This window comes from Tachypleus tridentatus, chromosome 8, assembly GCF_004210375.1.
Source record: "Tachypleus tridentatus isolate NWPU-2018 chromosome 8, ASM421037v1, whole genome shotgun sequence".
NCBI classification, from domain to species: Eukaryota; Metazoa; Arthropoda; class Merostomata; order Xiphosura; family Limulidae; genus Tachypleus; species Tachypleus tridentatus.
The window spans coordinates 127,101,823-127,115,754 of NC_134832.1; the positions used below are offsets into that span (position 1 = coordinate 127,101,823).

Below are 13,932 nucleotides of genomic sequence, written 5' to 3' on the forward strand. Positions count from 1 at the left end.
ACAATAATATATTTACAGAATATTTGTTAATCACCTTCAAAATAGCCACGATCATATTTTTGCAAGACATTTACTTTTCACATCAGTTCTGACTCTGAAAACGGTGAGGAGAATGTGTTTAGAAACTTGGTACTAGTGACTAAAAATGTTTAGCACATTCAAAAGATTTGTTAATGTATTTAATAATATGCCTCGCATGGCCAGGTGGTTAAGGTACACGAATCGCAATCTGAGGGTCGCGGGTTCGAATCCTCGTCACACCAAACATGCTCGCCATTTCAGCCGTGGGGGTATTTTACCAGTTCGTTGGTAAAAGAGTAACACAAGAGTTGGCGGTGGGTGGTGATGACTAGCTGCTTTCCCTCTAGTCTTACACTGCTAAATTAGGGACGGCTAGCGCAGATAGCTTTGCGCGAAATTCCAAACAAACGAATCTCTGAAAATACATGTTTGTGAAACTGAAGTCTAGAAATGACAGCAAAAACTTACTAACTCGCAAGCGGAGTATTAGATTGCTGTAGCAAGGTGTTACCGTAGAGTATGCCATTCGTTTACATACGTTTAAATATTTTTGAAACAAATTGAGCAAACCATGAAATGTTATAGTCATTATTAATGTGTTACAGTTGAGAAGAAGTGTATCAGAAGAGATCAGTTAGTTAAAACAATTCCCGGTGTAGGTGTTTATAGGTATAGTGTTAAATCGAACAATAGGCAAGACCCGCGTCCTCGAAAGAACAGATTTCGGCGAATGTTAAATTCCACATGATGACTAATCATACGTAAACACAAACAGAATTGTTCTAGGTTACAGTAATCACATGGCTGTAACAATGATATCAAGAGTAAATTTTGTTACGCTGATGTCATAAGAAGTGTTGGAACGTAAATATGTGAGTAATTCCCGAGTCATAAACTACATAGACTGTTATTTGTCATTTTGTGTCGGGTACTCGAGCATATTTAAGAGTTCTGTATGAAAGGAACAAAGAGATAAAACGTTTATTTTTTTTGTACAAGTGTAAAATTGATTATGATATATTTGCTGGCGTTCTCTGTTTCTGTAATCGTTGCAAAATAGAAGCGAGTTAGCCTACTGTTGCGATGATCAGAAGAGTCAGTGGTTTGATCCAAGCACACTAGTTGTCATTCCATAAAGGCTGTGACACTTACAGTATTTTTCTTTTGATAAGTTGTAACGTTCCTTGATGACATAGCGGGACATTTACGGACTTACGAGCGTTAAAAGCTGGGGTTCGATTCCCCACGGTGGTTCACAGCAGGTAGCCAAAGTGGCTTTGCTCTGAAGGAACTAACTAACATGCAACCGGCTTGTCTGAGATGTAATTACAACACACATACACACACAAAGAAGTATGTTTTTAATCGGTTTGTCATTTTACAGTCTCAACTTAGCAGATAAATGTCACTTGTCACAGTATTAATACACTGTTAGTCATTATCATGGTATTTAACATATGTTGGGTTTGGGTGTGTCATATTTGTAATCCCGGCACACTCAGTCATCGTGATGACATTTAACGTACCATAGGTTCTGACACTGCCGGTTATGCTGGAACACTTTATACATCATAGATTCTGACATGCTGGTCATTTTAGTGACATTTGATATATCATAGGTTTTGACACTGCCGGTTATGCTGGAACACTTTATACATCATAGATTCTGACATACCGATCATTTTAGTGACATTTAATATATCATAGGTTTAGGTGTGTGAAGCGTGTGCATTGTTTGTTTGTTTGTTTTGGAATTTCACACAAAGCTACTCGAGGGCTATCTGTGCTAGCCGTTCCTAATTTAGCAGTGTAAGACTAGAGGGAAGGCAGCTAGTCATCACCACCCACCGCCAACTCTTGGGCTACTCTTTTACCAACGAAAAGTGGGATTGACCGTAACATTATAACGCCCACACGGCTGGGAGGGCGAGCATGTTTGGCGCGACGAAGCGAGTGCAAAATTTTTGACATGGTTATGAGAAACATAACTTATGATTGGAATACTGTTGTTGTACACTTCTAATTCTTGAACATTCTTATGGCACTGGATAATTTAGTGTTTAAAAATGTAATAAACCTAATATTAATGTCTTGTGAAAAGTGTGATTCTAATTGTAAAACATTTAAACAACCGCACAATTAAGCTAACGTGACTTTTTAATAGTACCGGCTTGGTTTTGTACTCATTGCAGGGATTGAACGCTGAATTTTGGCATTAATAACCTTAAAATTTACCCCAGATTCACCAATGTTGGAAGTTGTAGTCACTTCTCTGTGAGTTCTTCGCAGTAGTACATATAACTCTTGTGTTTTGAACGAGTTCCTTAAGCTCTATTGAAAGCACCAGAAACACAGTCTCTACATAAATTTACAGCCTCGAGTTTCCTTGACAGACGCTGCTATGGCAACGTAAGACAATCGGAATCGGTCACATCCCTTACATATGGAGGAAAGTCTGCGATTTTGTTTATGGTCGAGTGTGTGCACGTGCTATTTGCACGACAAACCCAAGAGAGACAGGAAAATTGGGAATGTCCTAACTAATCGCTCTGTCGTTAGCACGTTCTGGTGTCGTGGTCAGAAGTGTAAGGTTTTACCAATCTTACCATAAACTTTTCTCTTTTCTTTCCAGTGTTTTATGATTACACACAGACACACACACACACGTTTGAAATATTTATTTAATATAAGAATATTTATGAAATTCCATTTGTTCAAGACCTAATCTTGGAAGACGTATACCAGTATTTTGTAAAGTTTATCGATGTGACCATCTCATATCAGCTTGGCATGGCCTGGTGGTCATTGTTCTTGACTGCCACTCTTTTACACTGCGGGTTCGAAACCCGTTATCGAACATGCTCAACGTTTTAGCTTTGGGAAAATATTATGTGTCGGTCAATCCAACTAATATGTAGCGTAAGAGTTGGCAGTGGGTGGAGTTAAATAGTCCATCACCTCGAAACTAGGGATGGTTAGCGCAGATAGCTCTGTAGTAGCTTTGTGTGAAATTTGAGAAATTAGTTTGGTTTGTTTTGGATTTTGGGCAAAGCTGCACGAGGGCTATCTGCGCAATTTGAAAAATAAAAGTCGTTCACAGAAGTCGTAAAATATACAGAACAAGATCTGTAAGTTGTAATTTAAGTTTGTACCAAAAACTCATTACCAGACACCCATAAAAGTTTTGTAAATTAAAAAGATACCCGAAAAAGAACACAAAAAAAACCTTCTTTAGAAACCAAATTAGCAATTATCTGAGTTTTAATCAAAGAGTAAATCGAAAAAGAAAATTATTGAAGAAAACCCCACATTTTTAAATACGAGAGGCCCTGTATTTCGACTTGGAATTTCATCTGTTTTCTCCCGGTACATGCATCCAAAAATACACTGATAACAACGAAAACACACAAGGTCACTGTTTATCACTGCAATTGTATTGATTTAAAGATAAACTAAAAGTACGTCATGGAAATATTAAGATGTTTCTACTGGTTTTTCAAGACCGTATTGATTATGTATGCAGTTTCCAGATTTACTGACAAACTTACGTTATACGACTCACAAGGTTTACTGAATATCCATATGGAGCCGGCAAGTGTCAGCGAGGTGCTCCTAGTTTTGGAGTAAATATATGTTCTATAAACACACCGGGCACAGAGCAGACCGATTCTGTAGTGAACAGTTTTACGAGTTTCTGGCCCAGCGTGACCAGTGGGAAACCTACAGGACTGTAAATCCGAGACGATGTTGTTCGCCCCACAACCTTAAAAACGCCTCCCTCCCCCTGCACTTGGGATCGTGTTTGTGCTATAATGGTAATGGTCAAATTCCACTAATCGATTAGAGTAGCCCAAGAATTAGGTGGATATTGTTGACTAATGACCTTCCGACCCGGCCAAAAATGACTTGAATATAGGTAAACAGTTTAAATATTACCAGCCTCCCACACATCACAAGTTTTAATTTCTTGAATTCTGTAGTTCTGACTATACGTGATAACTGTCAGCATTTTACGTCTAAAACCTATTCACTATTTTAAAAAGTATTTAGTGTTTCAATGTTATTATCTAGTTTCGTTATTTCCTGCAAAGAAAGTGATGGTTCTGTGTTATTCCGTTTATATATCTTTTGTCAGGGTAAGGATCATTCCTTCTTCCAACTTTCTCCTTCTGGCCTCCAGTTTGCCCCCTTCCCCGTAATATACCCTCTAGGCCTAGGTCATCTTCCCATAAGTCCACTTTCCCTCTAATTTATCAATTGTGTAGCTTTACGCGATTCTCAGGGAGAAAATAAAAATTATGAGTTACGGGGAATACGACTTCAACAGTAAGCTTTGAATGCTTGTAACGCTAAAATTCGAGACTCGAACAACGCTACGGGTATAGCTCAGATAGCTCAATACAAAGAGCTTTAAAACGAAACAAACTGATAAACAATTTGTTATACATGTAAAAACCATGATATCATTTTACGTGTAGTTTAGTGTCTATGAATCAGAAAGTAAACCGTTCAATTAAACGTTGTTTAATTAAGATGTTTCTTCTGTTCTGACAGCATAGTGAAATTAAACAACAAACCAGTTTTCGGGTATTTGTCGCTGCTTTAACGCCAACAAACACTTGACCCATATAACACTGAATATGGCTTTATGTTCGTAGCGCCATCTCGTAATATAAATATAAACGATTTAGATTATACAGCTCAGTAATTTAAAAAAGATCAACTAGACAGATTTTCTTACGTACAGTGGTAAGTCGTGTGAGTTACACTTTACTATACAGAGTTATTACACAAAAGAAGAATGAAACAACAACGATAGATTTCAACATCTTCAAAGCGGAGAAACAGCTATTTTTCACACACCTTTATATTCTAACTCGGATTGAGACTAGTAATACTCAGTTTTAACCTGTTCAGTGCCGTAGACGAGATAACTCGTCCAAGCCGATCGGTAACACAATGCCACGGAAGAGTTAATTCGTTCTCAATAATACCTAACTTCAACGCTAGATATCAGCACCATTCATGCATTTGACCTACTTACAAATTGTTTCACTTTCGATCCAAAATGGCGTCACGAAAAACTTACAAAATGAAGAAGCATTAAAGTTGTATTGTAGCAGCTGCAATACTTGGCAGTCAACAGGTTAATGCTAACAATTATTTTCACACACCTTTATATTCTAACTCGGATAGAGACTGGTGGTTTTCAGGTTTAATGCTAACAACTATTTTCACACACCTTTTGTATTCTAACTCGTATAGAGACTGGTGGTATTCAGGTTTAATGCTAATTCTGCTGATTTAGTTTTCGCTAATTTCTCTTTTTGTTTTCAGTGAGGTGAAATGTAACACGGAAACAGTTCAGCCTACATCACACATTACAACATATGCCATGACTAGTTGACAATAACAGTGTCAGCGTATATCAGCTTAAACTTAATAAACTAGGTTGGGGTCGAACGCAGACAAGTGGTTCTCGTGCCGGACTATGGAACTCTGGTTATATAGTTCGCGTTCCCCACCCCTCAAACACACACACACAAGCTTAGCTGCAGTGGGTGCGTATGAAAAGTCAAATTTTAGTATTCGGCTGAACAAGAGTAGCCCAAAAACTGGCGTTAGGTGGTGTTGATTTGTAGCCTTCCCTTCTGCACAGTGCGGATAGCTTTCGTGTTGCTTTGCGTGAAATTCAATAAACACTTAATTAATTAGATCGACGATAGGTGGCACTGGGGATGAAAGGCTCATATATATATGTGTGTGTGTGTATTTCAGCTCAATTTAGAACTTTAGTCTTTTTCACGAGTTTTATTCAACATCTTAAATCCATTGCTCTTAATCTAACACCATGTATTCATCAACATCCATTTATATCGATTCATTTCAATGCTGGATGAAGCTGAATTGCGTTCCGAATTAATACGTATACATCCTTATTTTTATGAACATTTATTTTTCCGGAGAAAACGTTGATCGTTCAATAATCTTATAGCTAAAGAGACATTTTATAACTAGTACTGCACATTTTCGTGTTCTAATATGTGAATGTAGTAAGGTTGTAAAAATAAAAAAATAATCGAATTTGTGGTTATAAGAAATATCTCTATGCAAGAACACCTATGACTATTTTGTTATTTTGGCAGATTAATTTCTTTAGTCTGTTTTTAACAGAACACTAACAGTGCACATCCTTAAACACCTAGCGTATTTGTGACGATTGTTTATTTGTTGTTAAGCACAAAGATACAGCTGCACAATGTGCTATTTATGTTTATCATAACAAGTGTATTCCGCAAAATTTAGCGGTCCTTGTAAGAAGTTCACAGTGGAGAACTTAATTCACCCGAGGATCAGCATGGCCAAGTGGTTAAAGCGCTTGACTCGCAATCTGCGGGTCACGGGTTCGAGTGTACGCCTCACCGAAATTGCTCGTCCTTTCAGCCGTTTGGGCGTTATTATGTTCAGGCCTTCCCACTAGTTATTGATAAAATGGTATCCCAAGAAATGGTTGTGGGTTGTTATGATTAGTTGCCCTCCCTCTAGGCCTTCACTGCGAATTTAGGGACGGCTGATCCAGATAGTTCTTGTGTATTCTTTGCGGGAAATTCAAAACAAAACCAATACTTTACCCAAAGTCATTTTTGTATGTTACATTGTGGCAAAATTTAAGATTCGACTAGTTAACTCGCTGTAATTGTTTGTTCTGTTGTATGTTTAGTAGTTTTTAATAATTATTTAAACTCAGGTTTGTTTATTTCAACAGATCAAGGTGAGAAGTGCACAGTTTAGATGAAGAGGATCCACTTTCACGTTGCTTCTACCTCTGTTAATCAATCACGTAAGTTTAACGTTGATGTAATTATGACGTCACCTTAACCATATTTTCTCTAACCCCGTCACTGTTTTCAGTCATATCGAGACTAGGAGATGTACATGTGTTTTCCTTAATTACTATAATACGTTTGGTTGTTGTATCAAAATGTCAGAAATATGTTAGGATACAGAAAGATGCAGAATAATAATAAATTACCGGAGGCTGTAACACTTCAGCAACCAGATGGCGGGCTCATCTAGTGTAGCATTTCAAAATTAAAACTTTTAATTAAGTAATAACTTTATCATACTAAAATTTCTAAGCGTGCCCAAATTAAAATGATTAGCATGCATAACAAATGCAAAATTAATCAGTTTATAGTAATGACGAATACTGATTGGAAGTAAAGTTTATTTCATTAAGCTTGAGCCAAGCTTGGACAAATAAAAAAAAACAACAACATCCAACGATGTATTTTATTTCATAATTGCTAAGGAGGCTAACAAGCCTACAGAAACTAATGCTTACTGATTAAACTAACTACAAACTAGTTTAAATAATGTAGTTTATTTAGCTAATGAAGTTACTGCTGATTTATGCCTTTGCCATATCGCGCCATCTAGTGACAATAATGTTTACTGTGAAGTAAAAATATGATGACATTTATATGTTGTAATCAAATGGTCTAAGTACCGTCGTATTCTGGTTTTCTAATATTTTAATAACTGTACGAGGCGGCAAATTATTTTGAAACTACCAGATCATGCTCAGAAAATATTATACAGATGTTAATCTCGTTTATAACAAAAATTTAGGATATGAGATTTTCTTCCAAATAACATTTTAAAAGCTGTTAAATTTGTGGAAAAATAAAATAATAAATTAGTAATAAGTAGTAGACTTATTAATATCTCTGGTACCGTAAGTTTAACAGTTGATGCATTTCAACAGTAGTTTTAATTTGCTGTTATCAACGAAGTAATCGCATTTCATGAAAGATTCGGTGTAAGATTTATTTGAGATCCATGTTCCTCATATGGTAAAAATGGAATGGGATATGTGAAGTTAAACCTCATTTTCAAGCGCAACAGTTTATTTCAAATGAAGTAAGTAAATTAAAGTGTAAAACTCTTGAAATAAATATTCACGTCTCTTTAATCATTGAGTATAATTTTAACAACTTTATTACGAAATGTAAAATGGGAGTAATAACATATTTGTAGTCTGCGACTTTAATATTTCTTTATTGATAGCTTCATCTAGTGGTACATATGTGAACTATAGTATAGGTGTTCATTAATGTCTTGAAAACATTGTAGCAAAGATCTTTATCTTATTAAGGCTTATGTCAGATGTTTTAAAAAGGTGAACTGCATGTTGGTTTTTAAGATATGTTTCATGACGTATTTGAACTACTGGATAAAGTACGTATTTGTGCGTGGCTCACGCGGCCATTCTTCACTACCGTCAGCTTTAGGCTAATAACAATGGCCGGACGTAATAAAGTGGTAGCACAACTTTTATGTTTTTGCAGAAGTCAACAGGTATAAAATGTACTTATTTACAATTCTCCATATTTGGATAATTCATTGTTTAACTCTCAAAATGTCTATTTGTTTTATACCTTTCGCTAGAGATGGGATTGGAAATATAATATTACATCACATTAAATAGTTATATTTTTGCCTCTTGCAACACTGAGCGTAAAAATTGACCAGAAGAAAGAGAGTTGGATAATTATTGTATTTATAAAACATACAAGTAATTTGTCAAATCAATTAAGGCATTGCTGGTGTTTGTTTGTTGTTGTTTTTTACATTTTTCACGTAGTTTATCTGTTTTTAGGGACCCTTTAAAAACAAATCGATTTAAGACATAAATAGTTTAGAAAAGTTTTAAGGCTAGAAAGAATTCAAGTGTGTGGAATAATCAAAGTTAGATCTTGATTAAGAAAAACACAAGAGACTTAAATCGTAATTACAATCTGTTTCATAGAGATAGTATAAGGCTAGGTCACATTGTGCGAGTGTGTGATTTTAAAGAAACTAAGTTTTTAGCAGTAGCCTAAAGGAATGTTAAGTTTGTTCAACTAAACCTACTCCAAATGACGCTAAGTACAAGTGAATAAAATGACAAATGACGAATGATAGAAAAAGTGAATGATTGACTATTGTCTATGCATTACCTTATGTGCTATACATAAATGGCAAATTTAAAATATGGGTCAGGTATAACGGTTTTAAACTGTACATGAATACGTTAATAACAAGTGGCCTTTTTTACAAGTTAAACAAATATATTCATAAATGAAACGCGTTCGCAAAATATTTCATGTCATTTGGTAGATAATTTTTTGCTCTAATAGATGGTGTGTTTGATTTTCATATGTCTTTAATTTTTGCTTTCATTTTCAGCTCATTAAATGGAATGTCAAGTGCACAAAATTGAGCATTTTCGACACCATCTGCTTTTCGCATTTAATTTCTTGCAATTTCGTTTAAAACAATGCATACTATATACCTAGGTATTACATGAAATAAAGTATCATAATAAATGTTTTGGGTGTAATGTGTTCATGCATTGAAGTATTGTATAGTCTTGCATGTAATGCTTGAATGAAATTATTTAAAAACGCTCACGAATTATTCCTCAACCTAATATATTTTAAAGATTGCTTGTGACTTCGGGCTTGCGGAGGATTCTATATTCTACCCTGCTGCATGATGGCAGAAATCTAGTTGATCTATTTAAAGAATCGCATAACATCCCGAATAAATTATGTATCACATGATCAAAGATAGGAAACTGATTTGTTTAGATGGCAAGAACGAGTCTAATGGAGCTCTTCTGATAGAGATGTTTGTATAAATGTCGGAGAAGGTTGTGGGTAATGCCTGATTAAACTCGGGCTTTGAAATTTACGAGAGAAATTGTAAAAAAAATTGTTCGTGCATCGTGTTATTAAACACGTATATAAAGTGCACAAAAAATACAAGTAAGATTAAGTAGTCGTAAGTCGGAGACATTGAGAACTAAGATTATAGAGGCGCGAAGTGCAATGAGAACAAATTGAGACACATTGCGAAGCACGTGACAGGTATTTTGCCCTAAAGCTATCGTGATATTGTAATGAAAAAGTCCGTATTTTTACAAACCTGCTTCTGTATATAAAAATAAGTCCAATGAGGTTAGGCTGATATTTCAAAAATAAGAAACTGAGCTAATATAAATATGTAAATTTAATTATATTGGTAATTGCAAAAAATAAAACAAAAACCAGTTGGTAAAACTATTGCACGTTTCTGCTTATAAAAGAATATGATCTGAGATCCATTTTACTTTTTTAACAGAAAGTGATGTGAAAAGCTATTATTTCTTTCTGGTTAGACGTGCATAGCTAAATCTAATTAGTATCATGACGTCAATATAGGATCACGGTATGTATATTTGTATATGCGCAACTGTTCATGCCCACCATATAGAAATTCGTAATAAAAATCTAGTATTTATTTATTCATTGTATTAGAAACCTGAGAAGAAAAGTGTTTTGTTGCTACTTCTTAAAAAAAGGAAAGCTACTTAACAGTGTGTTCAATTTATAAGCTCATATTATTTCCATGTTTAAAAAGTATATTAAATTTTATTGCTAGATGGCAGCACAAATTATTCTAACCGTTTGTGGTTTTTCATTGCACAAGCATGATATCTGCCAACACAGTTCTAGTAAAAATGAATAAATAATGATCTAAGTTAGTATTTAAAGTAACAAGAATGTCAAATATTAATGTAACTTACAGATATTTATGTATGTTGTACAGCAGTCTACTTTTCTTCAAATTTCAAATAGGGTCGAGCCTGGCAGTTAGGCGTATATGTGTGATATCATACTTTATATCCTAGTATGTATATGAAGGTCTTCCTTAATAATCGGGCCCGGCGTGGCCAGGTGGTTGGTGCGCTCGACTCAAAATCTGAGGGTCGCGGGTTCGAATACCCGTCACAGCAAGCATGCTTGCCCTTTCATCCGTGGGGACGTTATAATGTGACGGTCAATCTCACTATTCGTTGGTAAAAGTGTAGCCTAAGAGTTGGCGGTGGGTGGTGATGACTAGCTGCCTTCCCTCTTGCCTTACACTGCTAAATTAGGGACGATTAGCGCAGATAGCCCTTGTGTAGCTTATTTCAAAACAAAACCCTAATAATCGTCACGACCTCAACATATGTTGGTATCCATTGTATGCACATGCAGTGAGTTGAGGTACAGTTGGAAGGCGTGGATTTTGTAAATATTCCTTTTAACATCAATCCAGCTGTCCAGGATATTTGGAGGAACCATTGGAGCTTCATTCGTTCCCAAATTAGAAAACATGATATTATATTAAGATTGAATTATAAAAATGAAACCAATGTTCACTTATGAACCTACTTCAATAAAATGTTTAAGAAAAGAGAGGAAACAGGTAATAAAAATACATTTTGTATAAAATAAAGATGGCTGAAACAAGGTAGAGATGAATGGACAAAACTCTACAAAGTTCCTTACATAAGTAGCCAATAAGTACTGAGTCAATCTTACAAGCGTATGATTACTAGCCACTGTAAGACTGTATATCCCTATTCAGTTTAAATGCTTTTGTTAAAACCTGAATTCATGTAACAGACAGAAATTTAATTTTTAGTTGTAGATAAGATATTGAAAAGATTTGGCTGCTTATGTACAGATGTTTTGTATAGTTTATATGTGATCATCCTCACCTTGTTTTTGTATAGTTTGTGTGATCATCCTTACCTTGTGTTTGTATAGTTTATGTGTGATCATCCTTACCTTGTGTTTGTATAGTTTATGTGTGATGATCCTTACATTGTTTTTGTATAGTTTATGTGTGATCATCCTTACCATGTTTTTGTATAGTTTGTGTGATCATCCTTACTTTGTTTTTGTATAGTTTATGTGTGATCATCCTTACCTTGTGTTTGTATAGTTTGTGTGATCATCCTTACTTTGTTTTTGTATAGTTTATGTGTGATGATCCTTACATTGTTTTTGTATAGTTTGTGTGATGATCCTTACATTGTTTTTGTATAGTTTGTGTGATCATCCTTACCTTGTGTTTGTATAGTTTGTGTGTGATGATCCTTACATTGTTTTTGTATAGTTTGTGTGATGATCCTTACATTGTTTTTGTATAGTTTGTGTGATCATCCTTACCTTGTGTTTGTATAGTTTGTGTGTGATCATCCTTACTTTGGTTTTGTATAGTTTATGTGTGATCATCCTTACCTTGTTTTTGTATAGTTTATGTGTGATCATCCTTACCTTGTTTTTGTATAGTTTATGTGTGATCATCCTTACCTTGTTTTTGTATAGTTTATGTGTGATCATCCTTACCTTGTGTTTGTATAGTTTGTGTGATCATCCTTACTTTGTTTTTGTATAGTTTATGTGTGATGATCCTTACATTGTTTTTGTATAGTTTGTGTGATGATCCTTACATTGTTTTTGTATAGTTTGTGTGATCATCCTTACCTTGTGTTTGTATAGTTTGTGTGTGATCATCCCTACCTTCTGTTTGTATAGTTTATGTGATCATCCTTACCTTGTGTTTGTATAGTTTGTGTGTGATCATCCTTACCTTGTGTTTGTATAGTTTATGTGATCATCCTTACCTTGTGTTTGTATAGTTTGTGTGTGATCATCCCTACCTTGTGTTTGTATAGTTTGTGATCATCCTTACCTTGTGTTTGTATAGTTTATGTGTGATGATCCTTACCTTGTTTTTGTATAGTTTATGTGTGATCATCCTCACCTTGTTTTTGTATAGTTTGTGTGATCATCCTTACCTTGTTTTTGTATAGTTTGTGTAATCATCCTTACCTTGTTTTTGTATAGTTTATGTGTGATCATCCTTACCGTGTTTTTTGTATAGTTTATGTGTGATCATCCTTACCGTGTTTTTTGTATAGTTTATGTGTGATCATCCTCACCTTGTTTTTGTATAGTTTGTGTGATCATCCTTACCTTGTTTTTTGTATAGTTTACGTGTGATCATCCTTACCATGTTTTTTGTATAGTTTATGTGTGATCATCCTTACCGTGTTTTTTGTATAGTTTATGTGTGATCATCCTCACCTTGTTTTTGTATAGTTTGTGTGATCATCCTTACCTTGTTTTTGTATAGTTTACGTGTGATCATCCTTACCGTGTTTTTTGTATAGTTTATGTGTGATCATCCTTACCGTGTTTTTTTTGTATAGTTTATGTGTGATCATTCCTACCTTGTTTTTGTATAGTTTGTGTGATGATCCTTACCTTGTTTTTGTATAGTTTATGTGTGATCATCCTTACCGTGTTTTTTGTATAGTTTACGTGTGATCATCCTTACCTTGTTTTTGTATAGTTTGTGTGATGATCCTTACCGTGTTTTTTGTATAGTTTGTGTGATCATCCTTACCTTGTTTTTGTATAGTTTATGTGTGATCATCCTTACCTTGTGTTTGTATAGTTTACGTGTGATCATCCTTACCTTGTGTTTGTATAGTTTACGTGTGATCATCCTTACCTTGTGTTTGTATAGTTTATGTGTGATCATCCTTACCTTGTTTGTGTATAGTTTACGTGTGATCATCCTTACCTTGTTTGTGTATAGTTTACGTGTGATCATCCTTACCTTGTGTTTGTATAGTTTACGTGTGATCATCCTTACCTTGTGTTTGTATAGTTTGTGTGATCATCCTTACCTTGTGTTTTGTATAGTTTACGTGTGATCATCCTTACCTTGTGTTTGTATAGTTTACGTGTGATCATCCTTACCTTGTGTTTGTATAGTTTATGTGTGATCATCCTTACCTTGTGTTTGTATAGTTTATGTGTGATCATCCTTACCTTGTGTTTGTATAGTTTATGTGTGATCATCCTTACCTTGTGTTTGTATAGTTTACGTGTGATCATCCTTACCTTGTGTTTGTATAGTTTGTGTGATCATCCTTACCTTGTGTTTGTATAGTTTACGTGTGATCATCCTTACCTTGTGTTTGTATAGTTTACGTGTGATCATCCTTACCTTGTTTTTGTACATTATGACATTGTCATTCTC

At 34.9% G+C, this 13,932-nt stretch overlaps 1 pseudogene across 1 annotated transcript in view; it reads left to right on the forward strand.

Moving 5' to 3' along the window:
* Positions 1 to 13,932, forward strand: part of LOC143223449 (tyrosine-protein phosphatase Lar-like) — a 170,238-nt pseudogene that overhangs the window by 30,612 nt on the left and 125,694 nt on the right. The window contains exon 2 of the transcript XR_013012919.1: positions 6,788 to 6,862. The product of XR_013012919.1 is annotated as a tyrosine-protein phosphatase Lar-like (transcript). The remainder of the gene's footprint in view (positions 1 to 6,787; positions 6,863 to 13,932) is intronic.